This window comes from Chrysemys picta, chromosome 13, assembly GCF_011386835.1.
Source record: "Chrysemys picta bellii isolate R12L10 chromosome 13, ASM1138683v2, whole genome shotgun sequence".
In the NCBI taxonomy this organism is placed as follows: Eukaryota; Metazoa; Chordata; order Testudines; family Emydidae; genus Chrysemys; species Chrysemys picta.
Window position 1 is genome coordinate 2,001,962 of NC_088803.1, and position 11,086 is coordinate 2,013,047.

At 41.8% G+C, this 11,086-nt stretch overlaps 1 pseudogene; it reads right to left on the reverse strand.

Moving 5' to 3' along the window:
• Positions 1-8,668: 8,668 nt before the first annotated feature.
• LOC101951405 (olfactory receptor 6E1-like) lies at positions 8,669-9,633 on the reverse strand (annotated as a pseudogene).
• Between the last annotated feature and the right edge of the window lie 1,453 nt (positions 9,634-11,086).

Genomic DNA, 11,086 nt, shown 5'->3' on the forward strand with positions numbered 1-11,086 from the left:
CACAGCATCCCCTGGAAATGAGCTCCACAGGGTGACTGTGTGTTTTGTGAAGAAGTATTTCCTTTTGTTTGTTTTAAACCTGTTGCCTATCAGTTTTATCAGGTGACCCCTCATTCTTGTGTTGTGAGAAGGGGTAAATAGCACTTCCTTATTCACTGTCTCCACTCCATTCATGATTTTCTAGACCTCTCTCATATAGATTCATAGATTCATAGATTCACAGGACTGGAAGGGACCTCGAGAGGTCATCGAGTCCAGTCCCCTGCCCGCATGGCAGGACCAAATACTGTCTAGACCATCCCCGATAGACATTTATCTAACCTACTCTTAAATATCTCCAGAGACAGAGATTCCACAACCTCCCTAGGCAATTTGTTCCAGTGTTTAACCACCCTGACAGTTAGGAACTTTTTCCTAATGTCCAACCTAGACCTCCCTTGCTGCAGTTTAAACCCATTGTTTCTGGTTCTATCCTTAGAGGCTAAGGTGAACAAGTTCTCTCCCTCCTCCTTATGACACCCTTTTAGATACCTGAAAACTGCTATCATGTCCCCTCTCAGTCTTCTCTTTTCCAAACTAAACAAACCCAATTCTTTCAGCCTTCCTTCATAGGTCATGTTCTCAAGACCTTTAATCATTCTTGTTGCTCTTCTTTGGACCCTTTCCAATTTCTCCACATCTTTTTTAAAATGCGGCGCCCAGAACTGGACACAATACTCCAGCTGAGGCCTAACCAGAGCAGAGTAGAGCGGAAGAATGACTTCTCGTGTCTTGCTCACAACACACCTGTTAATACATCCCAGAATCATGTTTGCTTTTTTTGCAACAGCATCACACTGTTGACTCATATTTAGCTTGTGGTCCACTATAACCCCTAGATCCCTTTCTGCCGTACTCCTTCCTAGACAGTCTTTTCCCATTCTGTATGTGTGAAATTGATTTTTCCTTCCTAAGTGGAGCACTTTGCATTTGTCTTTGTTAAACTTCATCCTGTTTAACTCAGACCATTTCTCCAATTTGTCCAGATCATTTTGAATTATGACCCTGTCCTCCAAGTAGTTGCAATCCCTCCCAGTTTGGTATCATCCGCAAACTTAATAAGCGTACTTTCTATGCCAATATCTAAGTCGTTGATGAAGATATTGAACAGAGCCGGTCCCAAAACAGACCCCTGCGGTACCCCACTCGTTACGCCTTTCCATCAGGATTGGGAACCATTAATAACAACTCTCTCAGTACGGTTATCCAGCCAGTTATGCACCCACCTTATAGTAGCCCCATCTAAGTTGTATTTGCCTAGTTTATCGATAAGAATATCATGCGAGACCGTATCAAATGCCTTACTAAAGTCTAGGTATACCACATCCACCGCTTCACCCTTATCCACAAGGCTCGTTATCCTATCAAAGAAAGCTATCAGATTGGTTTGACATGATTTGTTCTTCACAAATCCATGCTGGCTGTTCCCTATCACCTTACCACCTTCCAAGTGTTTGCAGATGATTTCCTTAATTACTTGCTCCCCCCATAGTCATCTCTTTTCCAAGATGAAGAGTCCCAGTCCTTTTAATCTCCCCTCATATGGAAGTTGTTCCATACCTCTAATCATTTTTGTTACCTTTCTCTGTAACTTTTCCATTTCTAATACATCTTTTCTTATATGGGGTGACCAGAACTGCCCACAGTGTTCTACGTGCGGGCATAGTATGTATTTATATAGTTGCATTATGTTATTTGCTATCTTATTATCTATTCTTTTGCTAATGGTTCCTAACATTGTTCACTTTTTTGACTGCTGCTGCATATTGAGTGGATGTTTACAGAGAACTATCCACAATACCTCCAAGATCTCTTTCTTGAGTGATAACAGCTAATTTATACCCCAACGTTTTGCATGTATACTTGGGATTACGTTTTCCAATGTGCATTACTTTGCGTTTTTCAACACTGAATTTCATCGGCCTTTTTGTTTTCCAATCACCCTGTTTTGTGAGATCCTTTTGTAACTCTGCTTTGCATTTAACTGTCTTCTGTAATTTTGTCTCATCTGCCAACTTTGCCATCTTTGTACAGTGGCAGTCAAAAAAGCTAGCAGAATGTTAGGAACAGATAATAAGACAGTAAATATCATGATGCCACCATATAAACCCATATAATCCATAGTATGCCCACACATCCCAGAAATATATATTAGACATAGAAAAGGTACAAAGAAGGGTTAGGTGTATGGAACAGTTTCCAAATGAGGAGAGATTAAAAAGACTGGGACTGTTCAGCTTGGAAAAGAGAGGATTATGGGAGGACAGGTAGAGATCTATAAAATCATGAATGATCATCTTGTCTGACCTCTTGTATAACTTCTGCCATTGAACTTTCTCAAAATCATTCCTTTTGAACTAGAACCTAGAAAAACATCCAATCTTGGTTTAAATATTACCAGGAATGGAGAATCAACCACAACACTTGGTGAATGATTCAACTGGTTAATTCCCCTCACTATTAAAAAAAAAATGTGTACCTTAGTTGCAGTCTCAATTTTTCTAGCTTCAACTTTCAGCCATTTGCTCTAGTTATACTTTTGTCTGCTAGACTGAACTATTTGTTCCCCGGGGCTGTGATCAAGTTACCCAGAGTTCCTTGAGTCTGTTACTATTAGTTATCTTATTCTTATTCGAATTTATTCTTATCGATAAACTAGGCAAATACAATTTAGATGGGGCTACTATAAGGTGGGTGCATAACTGGCTGGATAACCGTACTCAGAGTGTTGTTATTAATGGTTCCCAATCCTGCTGGAAAGGCATAACGAGTGGGGTACCGCAGGGGTCTGTTTTGGGACCGGCGCTGTTCAATATCTTCATTAACAACTTAGATATTGGCATAGAAAGTAGGCTTATTAAGTTTGCGGATGATACCAAACTGGGAGGGATTGCAACTGCTTTGCAGGACAGGGTCATAATTCAAAATGATCTGGACAAATTGGAGAAATGGTCTGAGTTAAACAGGATGAAGTTTAACAAAGACAAATGCAAAGTGCTCCACTTAGGAAGGAAAGATCAGTTTCACACATACAGAATGGGAAGAGACTGTCTAGGAAGGAGTACGGCAGAAAGGGATCTAGGGGTTATAGTGGACCACAAGCTAAATATGAGTCAACAGTGTGATGCTGTTGCAAAAAAAGCAAACATGATTCTGGGATGTATTAACAGGTGTGTTGTGAGCAAAACACGAGAAGTCATTCTTCCGCTCTACTCTGCTCTGGTTAGGCCTCAGCTGGAGTATTGTGTCCAGTTCTGGGCACCGCATTTTAAAATAGATGTGGAGAAATTGGAAAGGGTCCAGAGAAGAGCAACAAGAATGATTAAAGGACTTGAGAACATGACCTATGAAGGAAGGCTGAAAGAATTGGGTTTGTTTAGTTTGGAAAAGAGAAGACTGAGAGGGGACATGATAGCAGTTTTCAGGTATTTAAAAGGGTGTCATAAGGAGGAGGGAGAGAACTTGTTCACCTTAGCCTCTAAGGATAGAACCAGAAGCAATGGGTTTAAACTGCAGCAAGGGAGGTCTAGGTTGGACATTAGGAAAAAGTTTCTAACTGTCAGGGTGGTTAAACACTGGAATAAATTGCCTAGGGAGGTTGTGGAATCTCCATCTCTGGAGATATTTAAGAGTAGGTTAGATAAATGTCTATCAGGGATGGTCTAGACAGTATTTGGTCCTGCCATGTGGGCAGGGGACTGGACTCGATGACATCTCGAGGTCCCTTCCAGTCCTAGAATCTATGAATCTATGAATCTTTCCCAAAGCTGCAATCATTTTTGTGGTTCTTCTCTGTACACTCCCCAATTTGTCAACAATCTTCTTCAGCTGTGCAATCCAAAACGGGACACAGGATTCCACCAGTGGACGCACCAGTGCCAAATACAGAGGGAAAAGAACATCTCTTTTCCTTTTAAGTATCCCCCTGATTTTACACCCAAGAATGGCATTAGACTTTTTGGTCACAGCTCCGAACTGGGAGCACTTGTTCAGGTGATTTTTCACCATGACCCTTGAGTCTTTTTCATAGTTGATTTTCCATAAGTCTTATCCTATAACACAGGGATCGGCAACCTTTGGAACGCGGCTGGCCAGGGTAAGCACTCTGGCCGGCCGGGCCGGTTTGTTTACCTGCCGCGTCTGCAGGTTTGGCCAATCGCGGCTTCCACTGGCCGCCGTTCGCTGCTCCAGGCCAATGGGGGCTGCCGGAAGTGGCACGGGCGGAGGGATGTGCTGGCCGCCGCTTCCCGCCCCCCCATTTGCCTGGAGCTCCGAACCACGGCCAGTGGGAGCCGCGATTGGCCGAACTTGCAGACGCAGCAGGTAAACAAACCGGCCCTGCCGGCCAGGGTGCTTACCTTGGCCAGCCGCGTTCCAAAGGTTGCCGATCCCTGCTATATTGCATCTCACACAGTGCAATTTCAAGTTAATATAGTCCCATCTCCACACTTATGCTTGACCTGGAGTACTATTTTTCAATGTTTCATAGCTGGTGAACTCTTAAAATAAAAAATGTTCCCAACACCATTATATTTATTCGAAACCCCATTATATTTACTATAAAGAGTAAAATATTTATCAATGATAACAATGATAAGCCTATTTAATACAGCTGCTACATTTGCGCTCAGAAACTTTTAAGCTTTTAATGACCTCTTATTTATTTGGGAAATTTTATTTTCTTTGCGTCAGAATTATAATAAAAAAACTCAATGCCTCACATTTACCCCCGATTGCCTTTCATGTCACCACCCCCAGAGCACACAACTCATCAGTTGCCAAACAAAGTTCTAATCTGCCCTCAGCATCCCATAAACCATACAATTGTATCTAGTAATTTCGCCAGTTAGCCCACAACTTGTGGTTGAAGTAGAGGCTATCTTCTAGGAAGACATCCAAACTCAGTTTAAAGACTTTGTGTGATGGAATATCCACCACATCTCTAGGTAAATTGCCCCAATACTTAATAGCTCTCACCCTTAAAAATTTGCACCTTACTTCTTGTTTGAATGTGTCTAACTTCAGCTTCCAACCAGGGGATATTTTATTCTGCCAGATTAAGGAATCTTCTACTATCTTTTCCCCATGTAGGCACTTGTACACCACAAAGTCATCTCTGACCGTTTTTATCAATAATCTAAAAGCAGACTGATTTTCACTACTATATTGTGTTGCTCCAGCACTCTATATTCCTTGCTAAATTCTTTTTTTACCCCTTTTGTAGAGCAGTGACATAAATGCAGTAGCTAAAGTTCCACTTATATATACCTTCTAGTGATAGACTCAAGGAACTCAATCTGTTCAGTTTGGCAAAGAGCAATTTAAGATCCTGGTGACTTGGTTGGAGTCCAAAGTACCGACATGAGGAGCAAATGGACTCTTCTATGTAGCAGAGAAGCACATAACATGAGCCATTGGATGGAAGTTGAAATTCAAACTGGAAATATGGTGCAAATTTTAACAGTGAGGATAATTTAACCATGTAACAATTTACCAAGGGTTGTGGTGGATTGTTCATAACGGACAATTTCTAAATCAAGATTGGATTTTTTTTTCTAAAAGATCTGCTCTAGGAGTTTTTCCTGTGAAGTTCTTGGCCCGTGTTACACAGGATTTCAGACAAAATGATCAAAGTAGTCCCTTCTCATCTATGAATTTCTGAACTGTGGAACATCAAAAAATAGGAAGAGGTGTACCTCAGTTACATATCTGTATCTTTTCAGACTGGCTGAGGAATGGATGCTGTCATTTAGGAATGAAATAAACACCTCGCTCTCTCTTTCACTGTATTGTTCTCTCTCTGTCTGTCTCTGTTGCTCTTCTCAGCATGTTGCCTCCGTCCATCTGGGAAATAAACTTTGCCTTCAGCCACTCTATAAATAAAGGTTTTGAAAGTGCTACGACTTCATCTGAGCTCCAGCATTACCAGTGGGAAATTACCAGATGCAAGAAATCTCATAGGACACCATAAGATATGTGCCTAACTTGAATACAAAAATGGTCATCTTTTTATGGCTCACATTTTCAAAAAAGCCTAAGGAAGTTAGGTGCAGAGCTCCCATGGGATTCAGGTGCTCAAATCCCTTAGGAATCTTTGAAAATCCTACTATAAAATTTTAAAGCAGAACTGGGTGATTAATTCAGGTTTTTTGAATTTCCCAAATTTTGATTTTTTCATGATTTTTTCCATCAAAGTTTGGAATGATGCTATCAAAACAAACTGAAAAATATTTCTCTTAAATATTCACAAATTCTTTACCCATTTTGAAAGCACTTCTATTGGTTCTATTCTTAAACAAACAGATTGTAGGTGGAATAGCAAATTAGTGTGTGTTTGTGAGTGTAGCTGAGTGAATAGTGACTTTCAGTTAGCTTGCAATTGAAAACAAATAAAAATGGTTTGAGGTTGAACCAAAAATTAATATATTTTTTTGGTGAATGCAAAAGTAAAAAAAAACAACAAATTCTTTTGCATCAAATGACACAACTGAAATGCATTGTTTCCATTTTGACCCTTTAAAATTATTTCTATTTTAAAAAAATAAAAGTCAGACAACATTGTTTTGCTCAAAAAACCTGAAACATTTCATGTGGAAAATGCTGCAATTAAATATTTTGATTTTTTCAAAAGAAAAAAAAAGTGGTTGACCCAATTCAGTGAAACCAACATGAAATTTCCAAAACCTTTCAGTGTTGCTAAATCAGTGTTTTAGATCAACAAGACTTGAGCCTCTGTATGTGCGTTATACGTGTTTTTGTATGAATTTCTGGATATTGAGAGGAGCCGAAATGACATTCTCTTTACCACATGAAATGGAAAGGTTAGCCTATTGTTCCAATAGAAGATTGCGAATAGTATTATCTTGGAGGCCACGACTAGAAAAGACGAGAGAATAAACTTCTATCCAAAGATAAGCAACACCAAGTCAAGACAACTGATATTATTGCAGTAATAATTAAAGTTTATATCAGGGGTTCTCAAACTGGGGGTTGAGACCCCTCAGGGGGTCAAAAGTGTATTACACGGGGGGTCACGAGCTGTCAGCCACGCTTTGCATCCAGCATGTATAATGGTGCTAAATATATTTAAAAGTGTTTTTAATTTATAAGGGGGTGGGGGTCGCACTCAGAGGCTTGCTATGTGAAAGGGACCAACCGTACACAATTTAGAGAACTACTGGTTTATATGGTATCAGAAACTCACTACAGGACATGCTTGCCTGAACATTGGTTACATACATACAGTTATAATCTAGGAAGATTACAGGGTTCTACAGTTTTTCTCTGAGTAATGAAATCTCAGTTATGTCTATTAGGCCCTGTTTCCTCTATTGCTGAGACTTTCCAAGCCACTATGGCGATCTGGACTCCTGATTCTGCAATCTGCCAGAGGACTGGAGAAACCAACTTTATAAAGGGAAACAAGGTGGACCCAGGGAATTTTAGACCTGTCAGCCTAACTTCAATACGTAGAAAGATACTGGAACAAATTATTCAACAATCAGTTTTGTAAGCACCTAGAGGATAGTAGGATTATAAAGAATAGCTAGCATGGATTGTCAAGAGCAAATCATGCCAAACCAAGCTAATTGCCTTCTTTGAGAGGGTTACTGGCCTAATGAATGGGGGAGGCTCTAGAGGTGATGTATCTAGACTGTAATGCCCTTGACACAATCCCACATGGCAGTCTCATATGCAAGCTAGGGAAATGTGGTCTAGATGAAATTACTATCAGATGGGTACAAAATTGGTTTAAAGACCATACACAGAGACTAGATATGAATGGTTCATATCTAGTGGGGGTCCCACAGGCATCAGTCCTTGGTCCAGTACTACTCAATATGTTTATTAATGACTTGGCTAATTAACAGAGTGCTTATACAATTTATGGATGACACCAAGCTGCGAGGGCTTGCAAACACTTTGGAGGACAGTACTAGAATTCAAAATAACCTTGACAAATTAGGTGATTGGTCTGAAATCAACAAGATGAAATTCAAGAGAGACAATTACAAGTCAGTACACTAGGAAGGGGAAAAAAACAATTGCGCAACTTCAGAATGGACAACATAGCACTAAGTGTTAGAACTATTGAGAAGGATCTGGGCCTTAATTCAAAACTTTCCAACCAGAAGTAAGGTGGACAGATAAGAAAATAGGCTGAGATTTTCAAAGAAGCCTGAGTAAGGCACCACACTTCCATTGAATCCAAAATAAAAACTCATTTGAAAATTCCAGACCAAATTAAATACATCACGTGTAAAATTGAGCAAGGCACTTAGCCTATCCTGTGCCTCATTTTCCCATCTATAGATGCTGGGGGGTGAGACTGTGAAGATAAAACCCATCAATGATTATGAGGCACTTAGTGGTTGTAAACTCAGTGTAACTCGCTTCTGTCAATGTTGTGTCTGGGCTGCGGTGCAATACACATGGGCATCCACTGTTTCCTAGTGCAGCACTTTTCAAAAGAATGAAATAAAGAATTTGAATTAATTCCCCAGACAATAGACTTGACCAAACATTTTTTTTAAGTAGATGTAGAAGAGGCTATTGCACAGAATTTGGCTACATGTCGCAACACTGATTTATGCTTTTCTAATTATTATTATTACACGTCTTGCCTCCATCAAGAAGTGCAACACAACTTGGGGAACAACTTTGTCCTGTTATGACTGAAAGCAACTCTCAGGGCAAGTTGAACACTCTTATTTCTGAGGCTGTAGATGAAGGGATTGAGGAATGGGTACACTACGGTGTTCAGCAGAGCCACCCCTTTGTTGATTTCCAGAGATAAGTATCCTGAGGGACTGCCATACAAAACAAAGCAGCTCCCGTAGATCAGCGTTACAACAGTAAGATGGGAAGCACAAGTGGCAAAAGTTTCTGCCTCCCCGTGGCAGATGGGATTCTCAGTATAGAGTAGAAGATGCAAGCGTACGAGATCGTGGTTAAACATAATGAAGTCAACACTATGGCTGACAGCAAAATGGAATCCACCCTCTTAATTAGTTGGGTATCGGTGCAGGAGAGTTGGAAAAGGGGGGTGCTGTCACAAAAGAAATGGTTGATCACATTCGGTCCACAGAATCTCAGCTTGCACACCAGGACCATCCGTAAACTTATAACCAGGAAACCTCCCACCTAAGAAACCAAAACTAGTTGAATGCAGAGTCTCTGTTTCATGACGGCAGCATATCGCAACGGGTGGCAGATGGCAACATAGCGGTCAAAGGACATGACCACGAGAAGGATGAACTCTGCAGCTCCCAGGGCGAAATAGAAGTAGGACTGAGCCATGCAGGCAAGGAAGGAGATGGTTTTGCTGTCTAAGAGTAAGTTCAACATCATCTTTGGGTTTGTGACCGAGGTGAACCAGATCTCCAAGAAGGACAGATTGCTGATGAAAAAGTACATGGGGCTGTGGAGTCAGTGATCCACACACACTATCAGAATGATTAATGCGTTCCCGGTTAGTGTGACCAAGTAGGTCAGTAAAAGAACAAAGAAGAGAAACATCTGGAATTTGTCACAAACTCCGAAAAACCCCAAGAGCATGAATTCAGCCACTGTGGTTTCATTTGCTTCCTCCATTTCCAATTTCAGTTTCCCCTGTAGAAAGAGCAACAATAAAAAAATAAGAACATGAACCTTTAGCTATCACATTTATGGATTCAACCACAATGTTTTGGAGCAGGGATCAGCAACCTTTGACATGCGGCTCGCCAGGGTAAGCAGCCTGGTGGGTCGGGCCAGTTTGTTTACCTGCCGCGTCTGCAGGTTCGGCCAGTCTCAGCTCCCACTGGCTGCAATTCGCCGCTCCAGGCCAATGGGGGCTGCAGGAAGGGCGGCCAGCATATCCCTTGGCCCGCGCCGCTTCCCGCAGCCCCCATTGGCCTGGAACGTCAAACCGTGGCCAGTGGGAGCTGTGATCGGCCAAACCTGCCATTGTCGCAGGTAAACAAACCCGCCCGGCCCGCCAGGGTTCTTACCCTGGTGGGCCACACGCCAAAGGTTGCCGATCCGTGTTCTGGAGAGTTGTGAGACAGAAAAGCTGTACACTCAATATCACACACTAAGGAAGGAGACAGAGAATTAATGAGATTGACAGAGAACATGGGTTCCCAGGGTAACTAAGTTGATATGTCTATTGTATTTTATATAACAAATTAAACTTGAGGAAAGACCTGGTTTCCAAATAATTGTCTTTGCTCGATATTCACAAACAGGGCTGGCTCCAGGGTATTGGCCGCCCCAAGCAGCCAAAAAAAAAAAAAGTCGCGATCGCGATCTGTGGCGGCAATTCGGTGGAAGGTCCTTCGCTCTAAGCCGGAGTGAGGGACCGTCCACCGAATTGCCGCCGAATAGCTGGACGTGCCGCCCCTCTCCGAAGCGGCCGCCCCAAGCACCTGCTTGCCAGGCTGGTGCCTGGAGCCGGCCCTGTTCACAAACAAGCAACACCTGGCTCTATACATACAGCTCCTCTCAGTGCTTTCTGGTGCCTTCTAAATCTTAGAACACAGTGAGCACAAGTAGAGAGACCTCACCAACTATTTAAAGAGATCTTACTCTGTTTCTACAAAGTACACATGAACTACATGGGGCCTTTAAAAAGCAACAGAGTCCTGTGGCACCTTATAGATTAACAGATGTTTTGGACCATAAACTTTCGTGGGTGAATACCCACTTCATCAGACGCATGTCGGTATTCACCCACGAAAGCTCATGCTCCCATACATCTCTTAGTCTATAAGGTGCCACAGGACTCATTGTTGCTTTTTACAGATTTAGACTAACCTGGCTACCCCTCTGATACATGGGATCGTTGTCACTCTCATATTAGAGAACCTCGCAAATACTGGTGGATTCTTACAGCACCTGTGTGAGGTATTATCTGAATTTTACAGATGGGATCAGCTTAGACAAAGTGACTTTCCCAAGATCACAAAGGCTCTGAATTCCACATCTCCCAAATCATAAGATACTCTCTTATCTACTGAGCAACGTTTCCTATCCCTGAACTAAGACTCCCCCTTTCTCAGCCATT